Source organism: Jaculus jaculus, chromosome 4 (genome assembly GCF_020740685.1).
Source record: "Jaculus jaculus isolate mJacJac1 chromosome 4, mJacJac1.mat.Y.cur, whole genome shotgun sequence".
Taxonomy (NCBI): Eukaryota; Metazoa; Chordata; class Mammalia; order Rodentia; family Dipodidae; genus Jaculus; species Jaculus jaculus.
Window position 1 is genome coordinate 103586017 of NC_059105.1, and position 15168 is coordinate 103601184.

General features: G+C 36.2%; 1 pseudogene; it reads right to left on the bottom strand.

Annotated features, from left to right (window-relative positions):
• Positions 1–271: 271 nt before the first annotated feature.
• Positions 272–15168, bottom strand: part of LOC123460242 — a 59245-nt pseudogene continuing 44348 nt past the window's right edge.

Sequence of the window (15168 nt, forward strand, 5' to 3'; positions counted from 1 at the left end):
TTTCTGATAATGTGGGACATATAGTAATCACTGGATAAATTCAGGCAGTTCTAGTCTCCATCTATACTGACAACAGAGTATCAAGATGGGACTAAAGTCATGAAAATATGAAATATAAGGACAGTCTTGAAAATATTTAAAAGGAAGCATAATCAACCCACTTTTCATAGATTAGAATTAGGAGCAAAAACGTAGGAGAGCTAGTATTGTTTGGTATGCAAATGGAATGAATGTTTCAAAGGTTGAACAGGCTGCCTAGCTAAGATGGGGATCACTTCTCACAGGGTGATTCAAGCAGCAGCATCAGTACAGTTGTACTACTTGGGTTTCTTTGGAAGTGGTAGTGTAGAATTGAAGGCTGCAAAGTGGATCCAAACTGTAATGTGCCATATAATATCTATAAGATAAAGAAATAATCAAAAGTTTGACTTATTGATTGCTTTAAAATGTGTTTTTATTTATTTATTTGCAAGCAGAGAGAGATACAAGAAAGACAGTCTAGAAAATGGGCATATCAGCACCTCCAGCTGATGCAAACAAATTTCAGATTCATGTGCCATTTTGTGTATCTGCATTCATGTGGATACTGGGGAATTGAACTCAAGAGGCTGGGCTTTGCAGGCAAGTTCCTTAACTTCTAAGCCATCTCTCAATCCCCTTATTAGTGTTTACACGAGTCATTTCTCTGAATCTCAATTCTGAGTTTCATCTGTAAAAAGATGAGGTTACTGTCAATTATCTACTGGCAACTCAGCTCTATAATCCTAGCCAATGAAAGTGGAATGAAGCTTTTGTTTCAGTTGGTTTTTAGCTAGGAATGTGGATAATTCTGGGTTACATGCAATATATAACTCTTATTTTCTGTTAACAAATGATGAAAAATTTCATAAGCTCTTTGTAAAGGAAAGTGTTGCTTTACAGATGAATATATGAATATAAGTAAATAAAATCTACATTAGCAAGTGAGAATTGTAATGTATATTTAAAATAAAATATTTACTGGATCCAGAAACCTAAATTGCTTAAAATTAATAGGTTGAAAACACCTCCTTCTGTAAGATAATCAGTGAAATATCTGGTTTGTGATAAGGGAAACTCTCATGCTGCCTGAAAGATTTCAATGAAAGACAGTTTCCCCAACATGGAGTTATTTTCTTTAATTTCTTTTACATCTTTTCTTCCATGCTCTCTCGTATTCTTTTATTTTTCTTTGCAATTCTTTCTTTTTTTCCAAGGTAGGGTCCAGGCTGACCTGGAATTCACATTATAGTCTCAGGCTGGCCTAGAGCTCACAATAATCCTCCTATCTCTACTTCCTGAGAGCTGGGATTAAAGGTGGGCACCAACATGCCTGTCTTCCTGTGCCTTTGTTCTTCTTCTCCCCCCCTGCTCCTCCTCCTCCTGCTGCTGCTTCTTTTTTGAGAGATAGTGAGAATGATTGGGCATACCAGGGCCTTTTGCTACTGCAAATGAACCCCAAACATATGAGCCATGTTGTGCATTTGCCTTTACATGGGTACTGGGGAATCAAACCATGGTTGGCAGGTTTTACAAGCAAGTGCCTTTAGCCACTGAACCATCTCCCCGGTCTTCCCATGCCATTCTATTTTTAATTTTAGAGAAAATGAGAGAGGGCAGGAGGATTGGTTTGCCTGGAAAGTCCTGAAGGGAAACATAGGAAACACATTTCAAGATATAAGCATAGAAAAACGTTTACGGGGCTGGAGAGATGGCTTAGCGGTTAAGCGCTTGCCTGTGAAGCCTAAGGACCCTGGTTGGAGGCTTGGCTCCCCAGGTCCCAAGTTAGCCAGATGCACAAGGGGGCGCACGTGTCTGGAGTTCGTTTGCAGAGGCTGGAAGCCCTGGCACGCCCATTCTCTCTCTCTCTCCCTCTATCTGTCTTTCTCTCTGTGTCTGTCGCTCTCAAATAAATAAATAAATAAATAAAAATTAAAAAAAAACAACAACTACTGCCTTATCTAAATTCTTCATGGTGGTAGTTGTATAAGTTATAAAACGTTTACAAACAGGACTCCGATGGCACAGGAAATAGTCCTAAGAATTAGCAAAAATGGGATTACATGAAAGTATAAACCTTCTGCACAGGAAAGGAAACTATCAGCATCACAAACAAATAGCCTATGCAATGGGAGAAAATCTTTGCCAACAAGACTTCTGACAAAGGGCCAACATCTAGAAGATATAAAAGTCTGCAAAGATTAAACACAAACAAAAAATCTGCCAGTCAATACCTGAGATAATGACATAAATCTCTAAAAGAAGAAATATAAATAACCAATAAGTATCTTTAAATGTGGTCCATATATTTAGCCATTAGGTAAATGACTTTTAGATTTCATTTCACCCAATCAGAATGTCTCACATCAAGAAAACAAATGAGGGCTGGGGAGATGGCTTAGCATATAAAAGTGCTTACTGCAAAGTCTACTGGCCCAGCTTCAATTCCTCAGTACCCACATAAAACCAGATGCACAAAGGGGCATATGTGTCTGGAGTTTGTTTGTAATAGAAAGAGGCCCTGGCCAGTCTATGTTCTTTCTCTCTCTCTCTCTTTCTCCCTGTCAAGTAAATAAATATTTTTAAAAATAAAACAAATAACAAATGCTGATGAGAATGTGGGGATATTGTTGGTGGGAGTGTAAATTGGTGCAGGTTTATGGAATATTATGAAAAATTAAAAGGAGGACTACCATATGTCCTAGCTATACCACTCCTGAGCATGTCCCAAATGACTCTATATCTTACTACAGATATAATTGCATATCCATGTTTATTGATACATTATTCATAGTAGCCAGGAAATACAGCCAGTCTAGATGGTGATCAGCATGTTAATGGGTTAGGAAAATATGGTACATATACATGTTACCTGGCTATAAATTATTAGGTTTTTTTACTCTTTAACTTAATGATACATTCATTTTCATGCAGTTCTCATAATTCCATTTTTTCAAGTGAGGTGACTGAGGCTCAGAAAAACAAATCCCATGTTTATTCTCATATGTCGATCTTAGGTTGTAATATGTATGTGTATGATATAGGTCATTAAACTAGAAGGGAAGCCATAAGAGGTGAAAAAGTGGTGCTACGGAAGTGAGCAGTGAAATCATAAAGGATGCTACTGGGTGAGAAAAGGACAAGAAGAGTCAGGGGGTGAGGAGAGATGGGAAGGAGGGCAACAAAAACTAATCATATTTGAAAATGCCATAATGAAACCCAACAATTTGTATGATAATTAAAATATAAAAATAAAGAAGCAAAACCTATTGTAATGTGAGAATGAATAGGCTATTTTTATAGCAGTCATGCAAGAAGTAAAAAAAAATAAAAAATCACAGGTGGTTGCATAGATGGACTGGGAGAATATGCACAAGTATAGACAAGTAATTTTCCAGATTCTTTCCTTAATGAAATATTTGTCAAATGTTCTATGTTAAACACAGTTAACATACTTGGCAAGATGCTGGTAACATGCAAATTTTAGACAGGATGGATGTCTTCAGAAAAATAGAAAAAATTTTTGTGAAGTATTTTCTGTAGTGATCTATAACCATATTTCATATTCCTCCAGACTTCCAGTGACAAAAGTTAATTTCAACTTCTCGGACTAAAATTATCTCTTTAAATCTTGAGAAAGTCAACTAAGAGTTACACTTCATATTTGATTTCCATCTAAAATCAAGACATAAAGCACATTGTTTTTCAAATTTATCTGAGCATAGTCAATCACCTGGATACATCTTAAAGTAAAGATTTTAGAAGAGTCTGCAAGTGTATATTTTTAACACTAGTCCCAGGATACTTTTATCATCTGAAAGCTTGGGAATCACTAATTTGGCCCAAAGTTGTTTGAAACACAGACTAGCATATCTTGATAATCAATACTGGTTTTGCACATTCTAAGCTGATTTGATACACCTTTAGAAATGGCAGTCAGATAACTATTATGAACTTGGCTTTTAGTTTTCATGGGAAATGAGCATTCCAAACCTAATTTAAGTGAACAAAATTTAAAATAGTTAAATTTTAATTTATTAATGAAAAAAAAAGATTGAACCCAAATTAGTGTCACTTCTAAATATCTAACTAATACTAAGCTTTTGGCAGAAGACAACGGAATAGAGTAGGTAAAGAGATAGTGACAGGTTCATTCGCTTAAGTTTTATGCCTGGGTATTCACATAGATATTTATGTCAAGCCTTACGTGGAGGATGGATGGAGTCTGTTTTCTATAATGCTATTGTCTTGTTTCAGTTTTAGCAAAGCTTAAGAATGTAATAACAGAAAGGTAAATGAGAATCTTACTAAAAAATATTTTGGATGCTAGGAAAGGTTTTTAAATAAACAAAAGTATGTATTCCACACAATATGCTTGATATATATATATATATATATATATATATATATATATATATATATATGTAATTGTTATAAGGTTTCTCAATCTCAGTACTGATTTCTTTTATTAATGAAATAACTGAAGATGGTTTGTGATACAGAGAAGCAAAGGTACTTTATTGAGTCCTTAGTAGTGAAAACTAATGAATGTGATTTATACTTGATAAGAATGAAAGGATTTGGATTTGTTTGGGCCTCTTATTTATTGTGCAGTTCTTAGTAATTTATTTGAGTCTTCTTTTTCCTATAAATGTCTATAAAGAAAAATACAAACATCTATCATACAACTTATTGTGAGGCTCGAATAGGATACTGGGTATAGATATGAGTTACTAATTTGATAATGAAATTCTCTCATAATTTCCTGTATATTTTTGCTCTTCTTAATTAATGATATGGAAAAAACCTATCATTTCTAACTGAAAGGAATATTGGGTCAGGGAATTTAACAAAGACAAAAGAAACTTCATATTTTACCAATACTAAAATTTTCTCAGGAATAGTCTGTTCATCACCAAAAATTGTTTTAACATTAACAAATCTAAAAAATTGTTTTAACATTAACAAATGTAACAAATGTATCAGAGCTACTCTTATAAACCTTATCAGGCCTCAGTCTACATGTTAAGTAGCTAATTAAAGGTCATCCTATGAACTGCTGTTCATTTTCATCCCTTCAATGGACTTGAAAGTCTTTGTGGCTTATGAACTTCTAAATGTAAATGTTATTAATCACTTGGAATACCAAATAGGTAGATTCTGGCAATGCAGAGGTTAATAGAAGCACTCACACAACTTTAATTACAGCAGCACAAATGTACCCTCTTAATTGTAGCTAGCACTTAGTTTAACATATTCCTTCAGCCTACTGAGATTTGTTACAAGCTGTGGAGTTGCACAATACAGCAGGGTCTGATAAGAGTTACAGGCTTTGGCAGATAGGCCGCCTCACTGTTGGATACATTGTCATAATCTGTGTTTAGGCCAAACACCTGGACTTCTGCAGGGACTCCCAAACCCCCTGCCCACCTCAACATTGCTCTGGTGTCTACTCATCTCCTAACTGGGAAGGTTAGATGAAACTAGAACATCTGGATAAAGATGCCAGTGAGAATTCTTTGTAGGTTACCTCACTGAACATTCCGCATGAGGTCATTATTCACTCACATTTGAATATATATTTATTTTCATACTTAGGGAAGCATTGGAAAAGTGCCCAAGCCATCTCCAGTAACTGAATGAGCTTTGAAAGCTCAAACATGCTGATGCTTGTGGACAGTAATTGGCCATTCTCCATAGTGATGGCTTTGAAAGGGTGGAGATGCTAGCTTTGCAACTTTGAGATCTCATTTCAGATAATTTAATGAGGACCCAGACTCCTTAATATCAAAAGAGACTCTGATGGACTTAGTGCCACCATTGTTTGTCTACTTAATACTTACATTGTATTTACCTCATCTGGTTAATTCTGTGACACCTATTAAACCAATGCTATTCGGTTGGCATAGTAGCTAGTAAGATTGTCACTAGTGCCATAAGTATAATTGTCATAGTACTATATACTTAGCCAGGTTAAGATTTCAGAGAAGTGCATAAAAATGTATTTTATCATTTATGTACGTATGTATAAGTCACTTTGTGTATATTTTTATTCACTTGGTTTGCCTCAGCTAGTTATAGATTACTCTTATAACATTACTGAATGTGTGATTGAAGATTTTTTTTTTTTTACTTTAATCCAGGATAGGTCATGGAGCTAAAATTTCTCAGATGAAATTGTGTATATCAGACATTTCTGTAACTTGGTATTTTCTTTCAAATGGAAAAGACCTGTGTCAGCTTTAATTTTTTAGGACAGTTGATTTTTAATAAGTCAGTTGCTTACCCCCAATGACTGGCTGCTGCTCTTACAACTCATAACCCACAACTCTATAATGAACACCAGCAATCCCACTATGGAGGGCCCTCAATGGAATGGGAGCAGGGAGAAGGAAAGTGATGGTACCAACATATGATGTATCCATACAAAGTTTCTACTTAATAAAAAAAAAAATGAAAAGGGCTCTGGAAATTTCAAATTCCACTCACCAAAATGCTATATTTACACATTAAATATAATTACTATCAGGCTGGAGAGAGAGCTTAGTAGTTAAGGTTCTTGCCTGCAAATCCAAAGGACCCAGGTTCAATTCCCCAAAACCCACACAAGCCAGATGCACAGGGTGGAACATGCATCTGAAGTTCAGTTTTAGTAGCTGGCGTCCTTGGTGCACCCATTCTATATATCTGCCCCTCTCTGTCTCTCCAATAAATAAAAAAAATTTTTAAGTTAAAATAATATAATTACTATCTATACATATACAAAAAATACAGTTCTATTTCATATGACAAAACCCACATGGAGCTATGCTGGCCTGCTGGTCTGGATCTCTGCTTTGCTCCTCTGTGCCCTCCCACTGGAGGTCTATTAGAACCTGCTCACCCATAGAAGACCCAATGAACCATAAAAGTCTTGCCTTTCCTTCCACTGGGAGGTGCAGCACAGTTATGTGGACACCATCTTGACCAGAAGGCAGGGCTTTACAGGCTATAGAAATCATCTTGAAATTAAGTAGAACTTCTTAACACCAACCTGTAAGGTTTAGTCCTTCTGAATTTTCCTTTAAATTTTTTAAAACAAAATGCTAAACCTAAAACTACTGTCCTTTCTGTCACTTCCAAAATTAATTCTTTTTAGTACAAAACAAAAGCTAATAGCTTCATCATGTACTACTTAAGTAATTTTGTTCAGGCATGTCTAAAATTGTCCATTCCAAGTACGGAAAGACCACTCAAACATTCCACACTACAGTATTAAACAGACGGAATATCTTTAGGAAAGACTGTGGTCACATGACACAATATTAATATTTTACTTCTCTAATACGTTTTGAAATGAATATCAAGTTTTTGTTTGGTGTTTATTCTGTAAGGCCAAAAATTACAATCTACATTAAGATGATTTTGATTATGATAAGACTTAAGAGTGTAGAAGACAACACCAAAAGTAGAAGCTGATGACAAATTATAAAAGAATCCCATACTTCACTCAGACACATTTGGGAATTAAAGCTCCTCATGATACATGATAGAAATGGTTGGTCATCATGGAGCTGCCAGCTACAACCCACAGCTTCACTGGTCAGAAACAAGTCCTGGTTCTCCAGAATCTCTTCTTCAGAGAGCTTTTTAAAAATCATCACTGGGCTGGAGAGATGGCTTAGCGGTTAAGAGCTTGCCTGTGAAGCCTAAGGACCCCAGTTCGAGGCTCATTTCCCCAGAACTCACATTAGCCAGACGCACAAGGCTGCACATGCGTGTGGAGTTCGTTTGCAGTACTTGGAGGCCCTCGCCTGCCCATTCTCTCTTTCTCTCTCTGCCTCTTTCTCTGCCTGTCACTTTCAAATAAATAAATAAACATAAAAAAAATTAAAAAATTTAAAAATCATCACTAAGATCCATTTCATCAATTAGATAAAGCAATACCCTGATTCTTGGGCACTGCATACAGTAATGGCTCTTGGACATCAAGCTGCTCTCATTGTCTTTGTTATAATCATTTACAAATCCATCTTTCTTAACAAGTATCCATTCTGGATCTTCATTTGCAGTTGGATTCTGCCTGTAGTCATCAACAAATTCTTCTTAAGTAACAAATCCATTATCATTTTTTATCATGGTCTTCTAAAGCTTCTTGAATGACAAATTCCTGCCTAAAGGATGCTTGCACCATTTAGAGCACTGTTCTCATCAAAATCAAGCATTTGCTCATACATCAGGATGTTGTATTTATCCCACGTCACAATGCCATCACTATTTTTTTTTATCATACTACCAGACCAAAACAAACAAACAAAAAAACCTTCTGTTTTGCTTCTTACATAGTATAATGCTTGAAAGGCAACTGAGTTCTCTTTCAGTGAAAAAGCCATCTGATTCTGAGCAAGCCTTTTTTTTTTTTAAGCTGGACTGCAGTGGTCTTTGCTGATTTTATGATCAAGTTTAACATACTCATTGATGTCATCCTGGATGCCTGGGTAGTACAACTTATTGGCCTTGCTGGCAAAGGCTATGCACAGAGCAGCAGCCCCAGCACCTCAGGCCTGGGGCCCAGTGCATTGCGCCCAGGATGCTTACAATGGAGAACCTGTATCCACTTTTATTTTTATTGTTTTTTCGAGGTAGGGTTTCACTCTAGTCCAGACTGACCTGGAATCAACTACGTAGCCTCAGGGTAGCCTCAAACTCATGGTGATCCTCTTACCTCTGCCTCCTGGGTGCTGGGATTAAAGGCATGCACCACCATGCCTATCTTCACTTTATATATAATTATATATATATATATATATATATATATATATATATATATATATATATATATATTATATATAATTGTATGTATGTATGTATATTCTAATGATTGGTGGCAATGACATGCTCAGAGAAGCATCCTTTATCTTGATCATCTCTCCAGTAATCAAGTCAGGCAAAAGAAGCACAGGCTCCAGATCATGTGTGTGACAATCTGAGTCATGAGAAGAAATATGTACAGGAAGACATGGGTCTGTGTCCTGAGGAAGATGAAGTGCATGTGGGAGAAATACCTGCTGAATATCAAGGGGGTTCCACAAACCATGGGGAGATATGGCAGAAAGAGAAGCAGCACTGAAACAAACATTTGCACAAATAATTGATGTTAAGCTGTTTTAGTGTTCTCAGATGGTTAATGCTAGTAACAGTGCTAATAATAGTAGACTAGCGTTTATTGAACATTTACTATATTTAGGAGCTATACTAAGTGCTCTGCCATGGTATGGTGTAAAATGCTTGCAACCACTCTATGATGTTGTGGTAGTTTGAATAGATAGCCCCGAATATATTCAGTGTTTTATTAGTTTGTAGTTTGCATCTGCAGGTACCTGGATGGAGGCAATGTCATTGGACAGATCTCAAGTTATGGTGGTGGGTTCGAGATTTCAATCTAAAGATAGGCAGGGTGTGCCCAGCTGGAGTTCCTGAAGTGTGCTGTATTGTGTGCCTTTCTGTCTGTGTGTTTGGTCCTGTGAAAGAAGGCCAACATCTGTCACTATGGAACTTCCCCTGGATCTTTAAGCTTCAATAACTATTCCTTCCTCTATAACTGTGCCTAATCTGGAAGCTCATCTCAGCAAACATGAAACTATCTGCTTCAGATGTAAATATAGTTCTCATGTCCATTTTGGAGAGGAAAGTGAGACACAGTAACCTAAATAAATAATTTCACATAGTATGTTGTCAATGTTGGGACAAATAATTTTAAAGGGAGCAACTGAATGAAATAAATGGTATGGTTCTATTTAGAAAAAAAATTTCTAAGTACTATATTCTCAGAACAAAATCCATTATATTTATTTCATGTTATCCAGAAAAAAAATATGTTTACTTCTTTGGTTTGTGTATGCAAATTGGTTCTTAAAAAATTAATTACCCTTTCAAGTTAGCATATGAAGTAATGGTTTTTATTATGAAATTTTACACACATGTGTTATTATATTTCATTTTCATTTATTCCCCTTCCCCATTGTCCTTATGCCCTCTGCTCACCTCTGGCTGGTTTCCAGCCTTGCTTCAATATATGCTCTCCATCCACTTTCTTGTGAAATGAATTTCATTCCCCAGCTTTCTTAAGGTGTTCCCTTTCATGATCTCTTTTCTAGTTTCATGACCTGCGTGTGTGATCATACACACACACACAAACACACACACACACACACACACTCACACACATCATTTTAAATCAATCTTCAGCATATGAAAGAAAATATGTTAAATGTATCTTTGAACACTTTCAGCCTGTCTTATTTCACCTAGCATAATGATTTCTACTTTCATTCATTTTCCTGCAAGTATTATGCCTGTGTGTGATGTAATTGGGGTATGTATCACATTTTCTTGATCTCTTTATTGTAGACTGGTGGTTTGAATGGATGTTCCCCAGTTGATTCAGGAGTTTATTAAAGCTTGTAATTCAGATCTCTAGTCACATGGCTGGAGGAGGTATCACTGTAGGCAGATCCTAGGGCCCAGCCTCAAGATGTGTTTGGGAGTTGATCTATTTCCAGAAAAATAGATATGCAAAAGGGGTTCCTGGAGTGTGCTTGCTTGTGATGCTGGTGGTGGTATTTCTCCCTGTCTGGACATGTGAAAGTGGGTCGGCTGTCATTACGGAAGTTCCACTCCATCTATAAACTTCAATAAATCCCTTCCTCACATAACTGGGCCTGGTTTGGAAGTTCATCCCAGCAACCAGAAGATGTCTGCTACATGGACATCCTTGCTATTTTGAACAGTGCAATAATAAAGATGAATGTGTAAAAATCTCTGTGGTATATTGACTTAGAGAACCTGACCATTCAGTTCACTATCACTTTTATTGACTGGATAATTATGTTGTGTTTTATAAAGATTTTTAATATATCCTACATATTAGTCCCCTGTTAGATATGTAGTTGGCAAAGATTTTTTGTTCTCATTGTGTCTTATTTCTTTCACTGTGAAGAAGATTTTAATTTTAGGTAATACAATTTGTTAATTCTTGGTATTATTTTCTGAGTTCTTTTCTAGAAGCTCTTGTCTAGACCTACATCTTGAAATGTTTTCCTCTGGAATTTAAAAATATTTAGGCCACCTAGTAAGATCTTTGGTCCATTTGTGCAAGGTCAGTAATAATGATTTACTTTTATTTTTCTTCATGATGAGACTCAATTTCCCCAGCACCATTTGTTAAAGAGGCTATTTTTTTCTCCAATATATATATTGATACTTTTGTCCAAAATTACATGGCTCTAGCTGTGTGAGTGGATTTCTGAGTTCTCTATTCTAGTCTATTGGTCTACATGTCTGTTTTTGTGCCAGTACAATGCTGTTCTCTTTTTTCTATGGCTCTGTAGTGTAAGTTGAGAAAGATGCTGTGATGCCTACAGTATTGCTCTTTCTACTAAGGATGGATTTGGCTATTCAATGTCAGGATTTTTATGTCTCCATTCTTATCCTTAGAATTCTTTTTTATAGATATGTACAAGATCCCATTGGAATGAAATTGGATCTGTAGATTAGTTTCAATAATATGGTCATTTTCATAATATTAATTCTGCTTGTCCATGAATATTGTAAATCTTTTTATATTCTATCTCTTTCAATTTTTTTCTTCAGTGCCTTACTGCTCTGCTTTAGGAATACAACCCTGAATAAGGGGAAGGTAATCTCTCAAACTTTTCTATTCAAAAATGAGAAAACTACTTCTAGAAGCAAAGCTTGTGAGATGAGAGAGTTAATGCCTGGTATGTCCATCCCAGGAGCGGGCTAGCTGCCTACAGCAACAGCCTGATGAAAAAGGAGACTGAAGAGAAGTTTAGCTTAAGCCATTAATAAACCTGCTGCATCTGCTGGCATTACTACTCTGATCTCACTGTGGCTATAGCTTCCTCTGCATACAGGTACTCATTGGCACTTTTATTGAACAACAACAAACTAGTAATTTGTGAATAAGTACTCATTGTATGAGCAAGGGAAAGAAATGTTCAACCTTAGATAATTCTTCAATATTTGTTAGAGTATTATTGGCTAGACTCTGCTGATCCAGAACACACATATACTCTGATCACAATAGCAATCACAATAAGCCTACCTGTTGCCTTCAACAGATCTGTGGGTCCATAATCAATGACCTCATTGTCTTCACTGCTATAATAAGCATTTCTTACACATACTTGTTTGTTCTGAGTCTAATCAGGCCTCTGAGGAAAAGTGTATAAAGCATACCTTAAGACCAATCAGCATTTCTAAGCATTGTTTGTCAATCCTGGTAAACTGTTCTGTTTAGACCAAAGGCACATGAAGGTAGAGTAAACCTAGTCACATTGCTTTAAGTGGGCGTATTTCGCAGCTGTAAGATTAACTTTTGGAAAAGTTAGGTAAGTAATTTAAAATTTCACAGCAACAATCCCAGAAAAGTTATTTGTATAGTCCATAATATTCCCATAGTGCTTTCCCATGGTTCATTCTCATAGTTCATTCCCACATTTTGTTGTCATATTTCTAACCCACACTTAACAGTTTTTATTGTAGAGGTCTTCCCCTTCAGTTAAGGTTATTTATTGATTTATTGTCATACATTTTTCTTGATTTCTTTCTTACTAAGTTTTCCATTATATAGTATTTGTGTGCTCATTTTTATCCTGCTTCTTTGGTGAAAAGACTTATCGGGTCTGATTGGTTTAGGGTCTATTAAATACAAGATCAAGTTGTCTATAAATAGCAATAATTTGATTTCTTCCTTTTACATTTGTACCTCATCTTTCTCTTATCTGTTCAAGCATTGTATTTAATAAAAGTGGAAATAGTGGACAATTTTGTCTTGTTCCAGATTTAAAATCTTTAGAGGAAATACTCTCAGGTTTCCACATTTAGAATAATGTTGGTTAGAGGTTTGTCAAGTATATCCTGTTTAATGCAAAGTGTGTGCCCCCTATTCCTCATTTTTTCAGAGATTTTATCATGAATCTATGCTGAACTTTGCCAAAGATATTTCTGCATCTGAGAGATGATTACATGATTTCTATTAATGTAGTATGTTACATATCTTGATTTTCATATGTTGGCCCCATGGAATTAAGCCAGCTTGGTTATGGTATATAATACTCTCAATATGCTCTTGTATTTGGTTTGCCAGAATTTTATTGAAAACTATGGTCCCTATATTTGCTGAGGAAATCTTTCTGTAGTTTTCTTTCTTTGTTATGTCCTTGTTTGATTTTTGGCTTTGTAGAATGAATCTGGTCTGTTCTGTGGTGTACCTTCAAAAGCACTTTGAAAGTTTGGCAGAAGTCACACATGACTCTGTCTAGTCCTGGGATTTTATCTTTATTTTTTAATTGGCAAACTATATCACTCCTTCAATCTTGTTGTTTGTTTTGGATTTAAGTTGTATATGTCTGCTAGATATGATTTTGGTAGGTAATTTGAGTCTAGAAATTTCTCCATTTTTTAAAGAAATTTTCTACATGTTTTCAGTTGCTTGCTAATTCTTTTCTGAATATTCTTGTAATCTTCAATAATCCCCCCTTTCAGACAGAAACCATTATTGTTGAAAAGGCTATTGTACCAGTTACTTTGCCATTGATAGGACAAAATACCTGACTAGAAGCAGTGAACTATGGTAACAAGAGACACTACCTCAAATGAGGAGGAAGGCAAGGGCCAACTTCTAAAAATTGTTCTCTGACCTCCACATACACATTCACACACAAACACACACACACACACACACACACACACACATGAGATTGAGAGAGAGAGAGGACATAAATGAATAAATAATGAAAAAATCTTAGGAATAAACATAAATTGAGTATGTGTATAATTTAAAGGAATAATTCATTCAAAAACTATCTGTAGAAAGTCTCACCAGAAGAATGGATGAAGGAGTGAACTGAATATCAAAGCTAGAAGATTAAGTTTGCAAATCTAATACTGTCCGACAAAGAGAAAGACAAGCTAATAGGAAGGCATAAGTGGGAATTTCAAGATATTTGGGACACTATGAAAAGATCAAACATAATAAGTCAAGGAATAGTAGAAGGAGAAGAGTTTTACTCCAAAGACATGGTAAGTATTTTAAGCAAAATCATAGAAGAAAATTTCCCCCAAATTGAGAAAGAGATGCCAATGCAAATACAGGAAGCCATTGGAACAACAAACAAACTAAATCTAGAAAGAATCTTCCCTCATCATATTATAATTAAACTATGAAATACACTGTAGCAGACACCTCAGATTCACTGAGATGAACTTCCAGACCAGGCACAGTTATGGAGGAGGGGATATTTGTTGAATCTTACAAATCCAGGGGAAGCTCCATAATGGCAGAAGAGATTGGCCCACTCTTTCAGGACTAGGCAGAGATAGAGAAGCCAAGCCAAAAGCCAAAAGCCACACAGCACAGCACACTTCAGGAACTTCAGCTAGCACACTTTGCATATATTTAGATTGAAATCTCAAACCCACCACCACACCTGAAGATCCACCCAGTGAAACTGCCTCCATCCAGGTGTCTGCAGATGCAAACTACAAACTAATAAAACACTGAATATAATGGAGGCCATCTATTTAAGCTACCACATACACAAACCAAAGACAATATATGTAAAGCAGTTAGAAAGAAAAAGCAAGTCACTCATAAAGGCAAGCCAATCAGGATAACAACAGATTATTCAACACAAACTTTTGTAATTAGTTATGGAAATATTTAGCATGTAAACAACACATGCTGCCATCCTTTCCCTCCTCCTTGCCCCTTTACAGAAGAGGCCTTCCATGTTGAGGATGCAGGTCAACCCCATGGAAATTGTGGGTCATGCATTATGGGGTTAGTCAGTTATGGGGGAGAGAAAATGTCTCTGTGCAAATGTCCCAACTTGTGGCTCTAACAATCTTTCCACCCCCTCTTTCACAAAATTCTCTGAGCCATGCTGGAAGCATTTTAAGTCTACTTCAGTGATGGGCACTTAGGGTTGGAACATCTGGATCTCTGGTTTGACAGGCATTGAGTGTCCTCAATGTCTATCTTCTTCACCCTTGTGCTGATATCAGACTCATTAAGAAAGCAGCACATTTGCTCATTCCCAAAATCCCCTGTGGTTTCAGCTGGGGCCAGGGTGTAGTGTACTGGGT